At 44.1% G+C, this 13,187-nt stretch overlaps 2 long non-coding RNA genes across 3 annotated transcripts; one reads left to right on the top strand and one right to left on the bottom strand.

Moving 5' to 3' along the window:
* Window positions 1-1,019: 1,019 nt before the first annotated feature.
* Window positions 1,020-2,948, top strand: LOC110987620 (uncharacterized). Its single transcript, XR_002599312.2, has 2 exons — window positions 1,020-1,280; window positions 2,110-2,948. It is a non-coding gene; the product is annotated as an uncharacterized LOC110987620 (long non-coding RNA).
* Window positions 2,223-12,707, bottom strand: LOC147799145 (uncharacterized). 2 transcript variants are annotated; one of them, XR_015425490.1, is made up of 7 exons: window positions 12,617-12,707; window positions 11,797-11,867; window positions 11,451-11,548; window positions 10,528-10,736; window positions 8,786-8,919; window positions 3,224-3,294; window positions 2,223-2,343 (listed from the first exon to the last, which is right to left on the bottom strand). It is a non-coding gene; the product is annotated as an uncharacterized LOC147799145 (long non-coding RNA). The 2 variants fall into 2 exon arrangements; XR_015425491.1 differs by lacking the exon at window positions 10,528-10,736.
* Window positions 12,708-13,187: the final 480 nt, after the last annotated feature.

Raw genomic sequence — 13,187 nt, 5'->3', positions numbered from 1 at the left:
AAACCAAACATTTCTCGGGGGCTCTGTAGTACTTTCCGACAATGTTCATACCCTGCCACCCGGTTTCAATCTCTATTTTTAAAAATCCTGAACATTCTATCCTTGTATATTTTCCATGAACAAAATCCTTTCTAATTCATCGGTCACACTTTCTAAGGTTGCACTTGAATATTATTTGTTCCTTTTCCTCATGGGCAAAGACTTTTTGCTATTTTTAGTAATATACACGGCATTTTATACCACGCGATACTAATTCCCGCTTATGCAAGCTAAACATCACGCAAAACCGGGCAACCAGCTTTTTGGACCGTAAAGAAAATCCGATTTGCACCGCCGATATGGTTATTTCTGTACACGGCCGATTGTGCACACGTATATACAGCACAGCGAGCTACAATTTTAGCCATTTCGGCGTTTCCAACAGACAGGCGCATTGTGCATAACTATATGGCGTGGGCTGTACTACACAAACAGCCATATCAGTGTTTCCTATGCTACGTGCGTAATGCACAGCCCAGGCAGGCACCGTGGACTTTCAATGTTATAGCGCCACCATCGGCGGGTGGGAGAAAGTTTTAGCGTTGATCCAACCAGTCCTGAAAAGCCAACTTTTTTATTCGGGAGAATTTTGAAATTTTGAAACTATAGTTAGATTTGTTATGTAATTTCCTCTGCAAAAAGTATCATTTTGTTGCCTGAAATGCCTTTAAAGGCGAGTTTTCCGAGATTTTCTGCTTCAATTCTCCCCATTGTTGTTCACCCAAGCGTAACGAAAGATAGCGGCGTCTAATCCTCTCCTAAGCCTCGAATGTTTTTATTGTTAAGGGGAGACTGAACAAAAGAATCCAACAATGGAATTGGTCTCTTTCTCAGCCAAAGTACCGCTTTTTTTAACGTGTGTGCAATGGGGGCCTAGGTTTTGAACGCCTTATATTCGCCTCTAACTTTGACTTGTATTCCCCGTGCAGTCTAAGGAAGGTGTCCTGTCCCTCAAAATTTCTTTGTCGCCACACCTCCCCCTTCTGTTCCTATTGGCTCCCTGCCCACACGTGGTTTGTTTTATGTCATCGCTTATCCATATTAATTCTTGTCATTTGTAGTCGGGTCTTTAGCCGAGAGGCATCGCATGATCAGATGCTCTAGCTACTTCCAACATGACGGGCATTTCCACCGTCTTGTCGACCCTAAACCTACCATGCTTATTGCCGTTTCTTCTAATTTTGCTATTCCTCCATGGTTATGTCGCTAGGTTTCATCAAACAGACCCTCTGCACAAGAAGGTAAGAACTTGAGCATCGTATACGGCCCATGAGTGTGGCGATTTATTCGACTGTAGTGTGGCACAGTTTTGTCCTTCTCGGTCTTGGCGTGAAGGAATTGCAAATCTGAGTCTTAGTTTAAATACCTATTTGGCAGATTACATTGACGTCCTGGCTGTGCACATATGCTTGCTTTAATTTTGGTACCATTTCCCTTTAAATTTTTAAGCCTTGTTAATTCCAATTTCCCTTCGACCAGTGTTTCCCAATAAAATTCATAAATAGTTCATAGCTCAGAGTTCCATACACAGACATCACTCATCTTTTGCACAAACCAAATGAGACTGGTCTGAAAAATGTGAAATATTTTCCAGGTAAATGTTTTGGTATTTTCCCTGCTAAATTTGACTTTTAAAAGACATGTTATCGCTTTCAGGTGGGAGATACACCACTTACAGGGAAAAGTGAATGTCTATATGGGGACCCTTACCGTTGATAGCCATTTTATTAGCTTCCAGAATAAATTCTGTTAAAGGTCATTATTTTTATATCAAAATAAATGACCATACAAGACAGTACAATGAAATAAAGAGACTTGATATCAAGCAAATCCACTTTCCCTGTTTTATTGCAAAATATGTGGCCAAATGCCAGCCCTTTGAAATTAACTACAAACCTACATAACAGTTTGAAAAGTTACCAGAACAATGTGTGTGTCTCTGATTCCAAAGACCACCATTGTTACAGAGAAGGCGGCCTTTTCTCTTGTAAACGAATGCACCAAGCATTTCCGAATAATTACTTGCTGAACTTGAAATTCATAAGATACAATTTGTCCAATTATTCTTAGCCAACGGCAGACGAAAATTGCAGTCGAAGATTTGGAGCCTTTCTCTAGTCTTGAAGTCTGTGATGTTGAAGCTGTGAGACGGACCAACTGATGTATGAAGCCGACTTAAGACATCTTGCGTCACAGGGTCAACCAACTAACATCTAAGGAATCCAAGGCTGCTGGGCACATCTTGCGTTCAGTCTTGTATTCACACATCGATGACTTGGTCCAACCTGCCAGCGGTGCACGTTACTAGAAAGAGCAAATGAAGAAAATAAATGTACATGTATTAATTTAAACATTTAACACTTAGTTATTCAATTGCAATCTCCAAGTGAAAGCTACTACAAAGCTGATATTTGAAGCCAATGATTCTCCAGAAACCTTGACCTGGACTCCACAATTTCAAAGATAAAATGAGGAAAATTGGAAGTATTTCAAAAGGTGGATCTCCAGCCCTTCTACAGGTCAAACTGACTTTCTGGCCATTCCGGAAGCACATGAATTCCTGATTAACTACTCTGAACTACTATGCAAAAGCACTCAAGGTGTGGTAAATCTCTAATTCTCACCCAACAACCTCATCCAAAAGCCTTCCTGGTTAAAAATTTTATTTATTAAGAGTCCCTTGTGATATTTGATCAGCTTCCGAACAAGACACTGCATTTCAAATGTTTCTCTGCTTTTTATTGGACAGAATTTTTCTCTGAACTGCCAGATCACTTTCTGTATTTGTTGAAATGAAATTCATATCTTTTTTTTACGAAATTGAAATAGAAAAAGTTTTAGCCACATCCATTTATCTGAAAAGGGGAATTTTTCCAGCTGAACTTTGAAATAAATTATTAAGTATCCAAGTTTTTCCCAGGTGAGTCTGGTTACTTCTTAAATGCCGAATCTGTTGATGCTTAGCGAAAGGGCACTATTCTTGATCTCAATTTACATTCATAAGAATTAATGCAGGAATAATTCTGGTTCTGATTACAAATCTGATATTATGTTGTCACAGCGCCATGTTTTCAGGCAAATTTATGCACACTGGATTAACTTTCACGAGCGCAGTGTTCGAAGCTTTCAAAAGATAAAATTCAGACTTTAGGCAGCTAACACAATTTCAGAGCATCATTTTTACCTTGTCAAGTGACCTCTGATAGCCAATAACACTTCCACAGGTGTTTCAGTGATGCGAAGAAAGTGTCACTGCTGCTTATAACAAACATGAAAAAAATGAAACCATTCCAAAATTAGAAAAAAGTGAAGTGTGTGGTTGAGGAACTTCACCTTGAACAAATTTAGTGGATGAGAAACCTAGTTTCATGTTTTGGGTTTATTCAAAAGGCAGAAAACTTCTTGGGTCCTCGCAAGGTTGTAAAAGCCTAGTCAACGAGCACGGACCAATTTTACAATATTAAATGTTTTGAGAAATGGGTATTCAACATTCACAGTTGCCAGGGGAGAGAAGACTTGCAGGACATCTTCCTAGACAAGGCAAACTTGAAAAAATACCCCTAGGAAATGAGTGAAAAATTGAAGAAATCCCCACAACAGGGAAGGGACAAAAATTGAAAAAATCCCCACACCAGAGGAGGGTAAAGGGGCAAAGTTGAAGAAATCCCAACACCAGAGGAGGGTAAAGGGACAAAGTTGAAGAAATCTCCACACCAGAGGAGGGTAAGGGGCAAAGTTGAAGAAATCCCCACACCAGAGGAGGGGAAAGGGGCAAAGTTGAAGAAATCCCCACTACAGGGGAGGGTAAAGAGACAAAATTGAAGAAATCCCCACACCAGAGGAGGGTAAAGGGGCAAAGTTGAAGAAATCCCCACACCAGGGGAGGGTAAAGGGGCAAAGTTGAAGAAATCCCCACATCAGAGGAGGGTAAAGGGGCAAAGTTGAAGAAATCCCCACACCAGAGGAGGGTAAGGGGCAAAGTTGAAGAAATCCCCCCATCAGAGGAGGGTAAAGGGGCAAAGTTGAAGAAATCCCCACACCAGAGGAGGGTAAAGGGGCAAAGTTGAAGAAATCCCCACATCAGAGGAGGGTAAAGGGGCAAAGTTGAAGAAATCCCCACACCAGAGGAGGGTAAAGGGGCAAAGTTGAAGAAATCCCCACACCAGAGGAGGGTAAAGGGGCAAAGTTGAAGAAATCCCCACACCAGAGGAGGGTAAAGGGGCAAAGTTGAAGAAATCCCCACAACAGGGGAGGGTAAAGGGACAAAGTTGAAGAAATCCCCACACCAGAGGAGGGTAAAGGGGCAAAGTTGAAGAAATCCCCACACCAGAGGAGGGTAAAGGGGCAAAGTTGAAGAAATCCCCACACCAGAGGAGGGTAAGGGGCAAAGTTGAAGAAATCCCAACACCAGAGGAGGGTAAAGGGGCAAAGTTGAAGAAATCCCAACAACAGGGGACGGTAAAGGGGCAAAGTTGAAGAAATCCCCACACCAGGGGAGGGTAAAGGGGCAAAGTTGAAGAAATCCCCACAACGGGGGAGGGTAAAGGGGCAAAGTTGAAGAAATCCCCACACCAGAGGAGGGTAAAGGGGCAAAGTTGAAGAAATCTCCACACCAGAGGAGGGTAAAGGGGCAAAGTTGAAGAAATCCCCACACCAGAGGAGGGTAAAGGGGCAAAGTTGAAGAAATCCCCACACCAGAGGAGGGTAAGGGGCAAAGTTGAAGAAATCCCCACACCAGAGGAGGGGAAAGGGACAAAGTTGAAGAAATGCCCACATCAGAGGAGGGTAAAGGGGCAAAGTTGAAGAAATCCCCACATCAGAGGAGGGTAAAGGGGCAAAGTGTAGGAAATCCCCACACCAGAGGAGGGTAAAGGGGCAAAGTTGAAGAAATCCCCACTACAGGGGAGGGTAAAGAGACAAAGTTGAAGAAATCCCCACAACAGGGGAGGGTAAACTTGAAGGGGCAAAGTTGAAGAAATCCCCACACCAGAGGAGGGTAAAGGGGCAAAGTTGAAGAAATCCCCACAACAGGGGAGGGTAAACTTGAAGGGGCAAAGTTGAAGAAATGCCCACACCAGAGGAGGGTAAAGGGGCAAAGTTGAAGAAATCCCAACACCAGAGGAGGGTAAGGGGACAAAGTTGAAGAAATCCCCACATCAGAGGAGGGTAAAGGGGCAAAGTTGAAGAAATCCCCACACCAGAGGAGGGTAAAGGGGCAAAGTTGAAGAAATCCCCACACCAGAGGAGGGTAAGGGGCAAAGTTGAAGAAATCCCAACACCAGAGGAGGGTAAAGGGGTAAAGTTGAAGAAATCCCAACAACAGGGGACGGTAAAGGGGCAAAGTTGAAGAAATCCCCACACCACGGGAGGGTAAAGGGGCAAAGTTGAAAAAATCCCCACAACGGGGGAGGGTAAAGGGGCAAAGTTGAAGAAATCCCCACACCAGAGGAGGGTAAAGGGGCAAAGTTGAAGAAATCTCCACACCAGAGGAGGGTAAAGGGGCAAAGTTGAAGAAATCTCCACATCACAGGAGGGTAAAGGGGCAAAGTTGAAGAAATCCCCACATCAGAGGAGGGTAAAGGGGCAAAGTTGAAGAAATCCTCACACCAGAGGAGGGGAAAGGGGCAAAGTTGAAGAAATCTCCACACCAGAGGAGGGTAAAGGGACAAGGTTGAAGAAATCCCCACACCAGAGGAGGGGAAAGGGACAAAGTTGAAGAAATGCCCGCACCAGAGGAGGGTGAAGAGGCAAAGTTGAAGAAATCTCCACACCAGAGGAGGGTAAAGGGACAAAGTTGAAGAAATGCCCACACCAGAGGAGGGTAAAGGGGCAAAGTTGAAGAAATCTCCACATCACAGGAGGGTAAAGGGGCAAAGTTGAAGAAATCCCCACATCAGAGGAGGGTAAAGGGGCAAAGTTGAAGAAATCCCCACACCAGAGGAGGGTAAAGGGGCAAAGTTGAAGAAATCCCCACACCAGAGGAGGGTAAGGGGCAAAGTTGAAGAAATCCCCACACCAGAGGAGGGGAAAGGGACAAAGTTGAAGAAATGCCCACATCAGAGGAGGGTAAAGGGGCAAAGTTGAAGAAATCCCCACATCAGAGGAGGGTAAAGGGGCAAAGTGTAGGAAATCCCCACACCAGAGGAGGGTAAAGGGGCAAAGTTGAAGAAATCCCCACTACAGGGGAGGGTAAAGAGACAAAGTTGAAGAAATCCCCACAACAGGGGAGGGTAAACTTGAAGGGGCAAAGTTGAAGAAATCCCCCACACCAGAGGAGGGTAAAGGGGCAAAGTTGAAGAAATCCCCACAACAGGGGAGGGTAAACTTGAAGGGGCAAAGTTGAAGAAATGCCCACACCAGAGGAGGGTAAAGGGGCAAAGTTGAAGAAATCCCAACACCAGAGGAGGGTAAGGGGCAAGGTGAAGAAATCCCAACACCAGAGGAGGGTAAGGAGCAAAGTTGAAGAAATCCCCACACCAGAGGAGGGTAAAGGGGCAAAGTTGAAGAAATCCCCACAACAGGGGAGGGTAAAGGGGCAAAGTTGAAGAAATCCCCACACCAGAGGAGGGTAAAGGGACAAAGTTGAAGAAATCCCCACATCAGAGGAGGGTAAAGGGGCAAAGTTAAAGAAATCCCAACACCAGAGGAGGGTAAGGGGCAAAGTTGAAGAAATCCCAACACCAGAGGAGGGTAAGGGGCAAAGTTGAAGAAATCCCCACACCAGAGGAGGGTAAAGGGCAAAGTTGAAGAAATCCCCACAACAGGGGAGGGGAAAGGGACAAAGTTGAAGAAATCCCCACAACAGGGGAGGGGAAAGGGACAAAGTTGAAGAAATCCCCACAACAGGGGAGGGTAAAGGGGCAAAGTTGAAGAAATCCCCACTACAGGGGAGGGTAAAGGGACAAAGTTGAAGAAATCCCAACACCAGAGGAGGGTAAAGGGACAAAGTTGAAGAAATCTCCACACCAGAGGAGGGTAAGGGGCAAAGTTGAAGAAATCCCCACACCAGAGGAGGGTAAAGGGACAAAGTTGAAGAAATCCCCACACCAGAGGAGGGTAAAGGGGCAAAGTTGAAGAAATCCCCACACCAGAGGAGGGTAAAGGGACAAAGTTGAAGAAATCCCCACAACAGGGGAGGGTAAAGGGGCAAAGTTGAAGAAATCTCCACACCAGAGGAGGGTAAAGGGACAAAGTTGAAGAAATCCCCACACCAGAGGAGGGTAAGGGGCAAAGTTGAAGAAATCCCCACACCAGAGGAGGGTAAAGGGGCAAAGTTGAAGAAATCCCCACAACAGGGGAGGGTAAATGGGCAAAGTTGAAGAAATCCCCACACCAGAGGAGGGTAAAGGGGCAAAGTTGAAGAAATCCCCACACCAGAGGAGGGGAAAGGGGCAAAGTTGAAGAAATCCCCACACCAGAGGAGGGGAAAGGGGCAAAGTTGAAGAAATCCCCACACCAGAGGAGGGTAAAGGGACAAAGTTGAAGAAATCCCAACACCAAAGGAGGGACAAAGTTGGAGACAACCCCACACCAGGGTGGGGGATTGTTGGAATTGACCCCCCACATCAATGGGGAAAACTGAACACAAATTCTTAAATCTCAGGGAAGACCAGCCTCTAGAAGTGTCAAGGAAACACAACAATGTTAAGTGCAACTCAAAGCTGCCAAGAATATTGGAGATACTGATTGGGTAATTAACCTGTGACACAGTCCAGGTTTTACTTCGATAAATAAGAGCATGTAGAGTCTCAGAATTTCTTTCATTGCTCAACTTGGGGGATGACTGTAAAAGTCAAACCAACAAACAAACAAACTATGCATGTAGCCATTGTTTGGCATGCACCAGGGATTATCCACTACAAACACAGGGCGAGGGCTCCCCTCATTTTCTCTGAATGATGCAATCTACATTCAGAATTCACATCTTGGCATGAACAGAAAAAAGCCCTTTTTAGCTTGTTACAATTGAGCTCTGAAGACAAATGACACAGGGTTTGATTTGAATGCTTCCATATTTATTTGAACAGATAAAATCAGAGAAAACATGATTTCCTTGAAGGTGCTTTTTAGAAATGGAGACTTTCCTTGGACTACATGTACATCCCTGCTGTTGTCGGTCTGATGTCTTGGATTAGGAAGACTCTTTATTTAATGAGTTTCTTTTATTAAATCTGCAAGACCCAAATTTGCTCCTTGAACATCTCTCAGGAATTGTTGACCACAGATCGTTGGTAAACTGAGGTGAAACAGCAAACAAACTGCCAAACAAAGGACCTTCAGGCCAGGAAATGAGATTAATTCCAGTGACAGTGGGTGCATTGAACTAACTTGCCCTGGTCACAAGGGTTTAAGCTGGTCCTCACCGTCTTGCTTGTTTGACACAGCACATGCAACCATCACTAGGGTCAGGGGTGCCCCGTGTACTAAGCTAAGCAACTAATGTCTTTTGGCTAGCCAAAAAACCAAAGGAGGATCAGAACCCAATTCTTAAGGGAGGGGCCTTGTTTAGGGGGGGGGCAAATAACTTTTAAAGTTTTGATTTTTTTGAGGGATTACATGCAGCTACATCTTGGAGTTTCCACTTGCCAAGAAGAGGGAAATGAAATGGAAAACAAACCCCTTCAGTGTTTGAAACGAAAACAATTTAGCTTTTGTTTGGTGTGTGTGGGGGGGTCATGACCTGATTGCCACCCCCTCCCCCATCCAGCCTTGCCAAAATCCAGCATCTGAAACACAGGACTCCTACCTGTGCTAGCTGATGATGTAACCTGAATCTTCACTTTGGAGATTTCATCACTGGTCAGTTAATTCACACTACATCGTTAGTCAGCCTCTACGTAGGCAGCCATAGCAGTACATTCACCTGAGCCCTTCCCAAATCTAAACACAGGGGAAATGACACAAAGTGAAAAGAAAAGGTCACCTCTCCAGTCATACTGTAACAAAGATTCCCCCCCCCCCAAATGAGCAAAACATCCAAGTTTTAACCCATCACTACACAAACTCTTACTGTGGGTTGCTGTTAAATCCATAAAACCATACAGTGCTGGGAGTGCAGGGGGAAACAGGCTGGGTGGGGTCAGAGTTCAATTTCATGGGGCTTCTTAACACAGTCAGAAGAAAAATCATGCTAACTTTAGCAGAAACATTTGCGAAGATTAAGCACTATTTCATAGTGGTGTTTGGCGTGGTTTTGCCAAAAGCCGCACGCGCAGAGAGATTTTTATTGCTTACTCAGTGCTTTATACGGTCTTCTTGAAATATGCAGAGTCTCTGTAAGCGTGAAATCGTGTGCTAAGTAGTGCCGTGAAATTGGGCCCTGATTGTTACCAGCAAGGTTTCAACGAAATCTGAAAAACAAATTCAGTGACCTTTCCTGCACTTTCCAGAACTAAACTTATGACAATTTCCATGATATTTAATGCCACTCTGCACAGAAAATTTGTTTGATATTATGACTGGGAAGACTGCCATAGCCACTACTGGCAAGGATGGCCTGTAAATTTATTGTATGAAATTTTATTACCACATCAAAAGTGGCCCATCAAAAATAACCCTTGTATGATTTTGACTTCCATCACTTTTCCTTAGATCAATTTTCCATGAGTTTTTCTTGACTTTCCGGGACAATTTTTTTACAGGATTTCCTATGACTGTGGGAACCCTGTACAAAGATAAATGGATTAAAAGTACTGTGCAGTCCATCATTTGCAGTTATCCAAATGGTCATCATGAAGAAACAATGATTTCAAGCAGGCCCCTTCTCAATTTTGGAAAAATTGCCATTAGAAATGGACGCAAGCGTTGACATAATACACAGACACTTGCGGTTTCCATAATTCAGCGGTTCAGTGGGTGACAGCGTGAGTTTTGCATTCGATTGAACTTGAGAATGTGTCCCGCATGCTGAATTCAGACACCAATTTAAAACACGACTCAGCAACTTTTGATCTGAAATCTAAGTCTTAGCATAGATTTCTAAGAATATGGAGCATTCACCATTAAGCTGAAACTTCATCAGGGGTGTTTTTGCGTACCCGTCTTTAGATTTTTAGTAATTTTGTTGCGGCATGGGTAAGGCAAGTGCTGGGTGTCTGGTTATTATGTTAGATGGGATCCAAATACCCCAGCATGAATCGTGGCCACACAGAACCGGGCTTTGTGCAGTGTGCGACCCAGCAAACTTGGCAGATAAGGCCTGGTGACCTTGCTACCGGTATATGTCTGCGGTTGCCATTGGCAAAATTGGAAAAATCTGACAGCCCAGCAGAACGCGGTAAAAATATCCCACCGTCAAGGGGTTAAGCTGAAACTTCATCGGGTTTGTTCTTGCGTACCCTTCTTTAGATTTTGGGTAATTTTGTTGCCTCAAAGGAACATAATGCACAAAGGACAAATGATGGACTGTACCCCTAAACAAATTGTTGCAAGAACCTAAATCACGACTACTATTCTTGTACATCTGTGAGAAAACAAGAAATGGCTTACTCTACTGGGGCACTGATGCCAGAAGATGAGCCGACAGGAAGGGGACTAACCATAATGCTATCGGCTTACTCTATAAGCCAGTGATGCCAGAAGATGAGCCCACAGACAGGGAACCAACCATGTTGCTATCGCCTTACTCTATAAGCCAGTGATGCCAGAAGATGAGCCCACAGGCAGGGGACCAACTACGCTGCTATTGCCTTTAACACCTGATAAAAATACAACAACAAAAAGACATCCTGTAGCAGTTATGTCTGTCTGCGTAGTTATACAGATGTGGATTTTAAGGCAATATCTCAGCCAACTGGCAAATGTACAAACAGAAGAAGGTACCCAGTATAACTTCTTTCTGACTCCTGAGCAAACGTGAAATCTGTGACTATGTAAGTGGGGATTTCTAAAGGAACCTCTCAACTCCATCTTAAAGGAGCCAGGGTGGAGGCCCTTAACATATAAATGTATTCTGATATTAGGGCAGTTCTTCTTTGTGGTCATTCTGGCACCATTGTTGTGAAAGTCCCACTTATTCCTACTATATTTTCTGAGAGCGTTCAACCCAAAATGTATACTTTTCAATGGCCGTGCTCAATGAATGTGGGCTTTCACGTGTAACCTTCAACTTAAAATAAGCGTAACAAAACCCTTACGGCAGATCGAGTCCAAACCTCATGTTTGTACTGAGTCTGAATCAAATTGGTCATGGGACAGCTGAGTTCTGGGGGAGGGGGGCAGAATGCCCCACCCCACAGGAACTGGACAGCCTAGTTCTTGAGGGTATTACCCTCTGCCTTTCCTTGGCTGTGAGATTGTCCAAAATTACCCAGTTCTTTTAGGGTTAAGATGTTAGGAAGTGTCAGGTGCAAATGTACCAGCGGAAATTCGATTTCCAAATGAAAATGACTGACAAGTGACAGCTTGTCTACCTGCTGTTTTCCCCGTCCACTGTTCTTGTTCCTCATCACTGTCAGAGTGGCTGTCACTTCGGTCCTCACTGGAACTTGAATTTTTCCTGCGCTTGCTTCTTTAAAACAAAAGAGATAAAAAACAGATGTCATCACAGACCAGTGACTTCGTCACAAAAATAACAAATGAACACTAAAAATGTATAAAAATGTAAGGACTATCTTTCCTTAGTAGACAGCAGCATTGAATTTTTCAAATTTGTTGACATGGAAGTCACAATCCAAAGGTTTTGTGTAGAATTGTTCATGCTGTTTCTGTTATCGAGAAACTTTTTACACAGTCTTTGGACAAGGTATATGAACCTACCTTCACTGTCTGTGCTACGGCTGACGTCAGAGTCATCTTCATCATAATCTGTGAGGCCAAACTCCTCAGAGCTAACAAAGTAAAGACAAAGTAATGAAATAACTATTTAAGCAGCAAGACATAAGGACAGCAAAGAAAGACTGTGGTTCCTGGGAACCTTCCAAAATCCTAAAAATCCTCTCAAGAATGGTACATTCTCCAAAATCCTACGGAGACATCAAGTCCCATGTGAAATCAGAGAGGCTGGGCTAGGCTCCACCTTCCTCGATCTTCTACAATCTCCGGATGGATTTTGCAGGAGCTGGAAAGGTTGGCTATACAATGACACAGGGTTTCATTTTAATAAATACGAGGAGAGCTAAAAATCGTTCTCCTTAATTCACTTTGTTGATTTAAGGAGAGCGACTGAAAATTGCTCTCCTTAACTTAAAAGTTTATGTTGCATTAGATACCAGTCCCAATAATTTTGACTACTCTTATCAGCTCAGCTCATTCAGATTATGTATAGACAGATAGAGACGTCTGGGAAATCTGTGGTAAGAGAACCACACTTTCGTGTATCACATTTTGGCAAAGCACTTTTCAAAACTCCATAGCATTACGACACCATGTAAACCAATTACATGTACGTTCACAGTCGACTAGTCACACAGAGTAGTGACTTTGAGTTCTCGAAGTCGAAGTACACCATGCCCACATACATGACATACAAATGTATCCCACATAAACTTGTTCCAATATCAATCGGGACAGGGCCCAGTATATGACGAAGGAGTATACATTGGGCCCAATTTACGGGGCTACTGAACAATTAGCTTACCTTTACAGACATACCAAGGAACGTGTCAAATCTCGTGTTCAGTTTCTGATTTAAAATTTCATGCATGCAATGATGACGCCCTCCAATGACGCCCTCTTGTGACAAAAATTGTAAGCTACCAATATTTAGCGCCCTCTATTGAAAAATATTGTGGCGCCGCGCCCCTCCGACGAAGGCGAGGGCGCCCTCCTCCTCGAGGCGCGGTGCGTCGGACGGCACGCCGGAGAGTCCCTGAGCGGCTGGGGACGAGTCCGTTGGGACCGAAGTATACCGTCCCCCAAGAAAGTTGGCCTTCGTCGAGATGATGGCAAATCTGATTGGTCGAAACTTAATGACGTAACCCGGACAGACCTGACTTGAAATAAACTTCGCCTGGGCTCCTGACTTATATACAACAATTCACAAGCGGCTGGTTTATTCATCAACACACTCAACCAATACACCAGTAGAGGGCGCTATTGACGGGGAAACTGCGTGATTATACGTGACAGCACTTCGCCCAGAGCAGCGAACACCACAATCAATTGTGGGCATCCAGTGCCGAATCAGGGACTTTAGCAAGTCTACGGGC

The sequence above is a fragment of the Acanthaster planci genome, linkage group LG05 (assembly GCF_054643075.1).
Source record: "Acanthaster planci isolate LZ-2023a linkage group LG05, COTS_SCS, whole genome shotgun sequence".
Lineage (NCBI taxonomy): Eukaryota > Metazoa > Echinodermata > Asteroidea > Valvatida > Acanthasteridae > Acanthaster > Acanthaster planci.
Note: the sequence above shows the minus strand (reverse complement) of the source record. Positions and strands in the feature narration are given on the sequence as shown.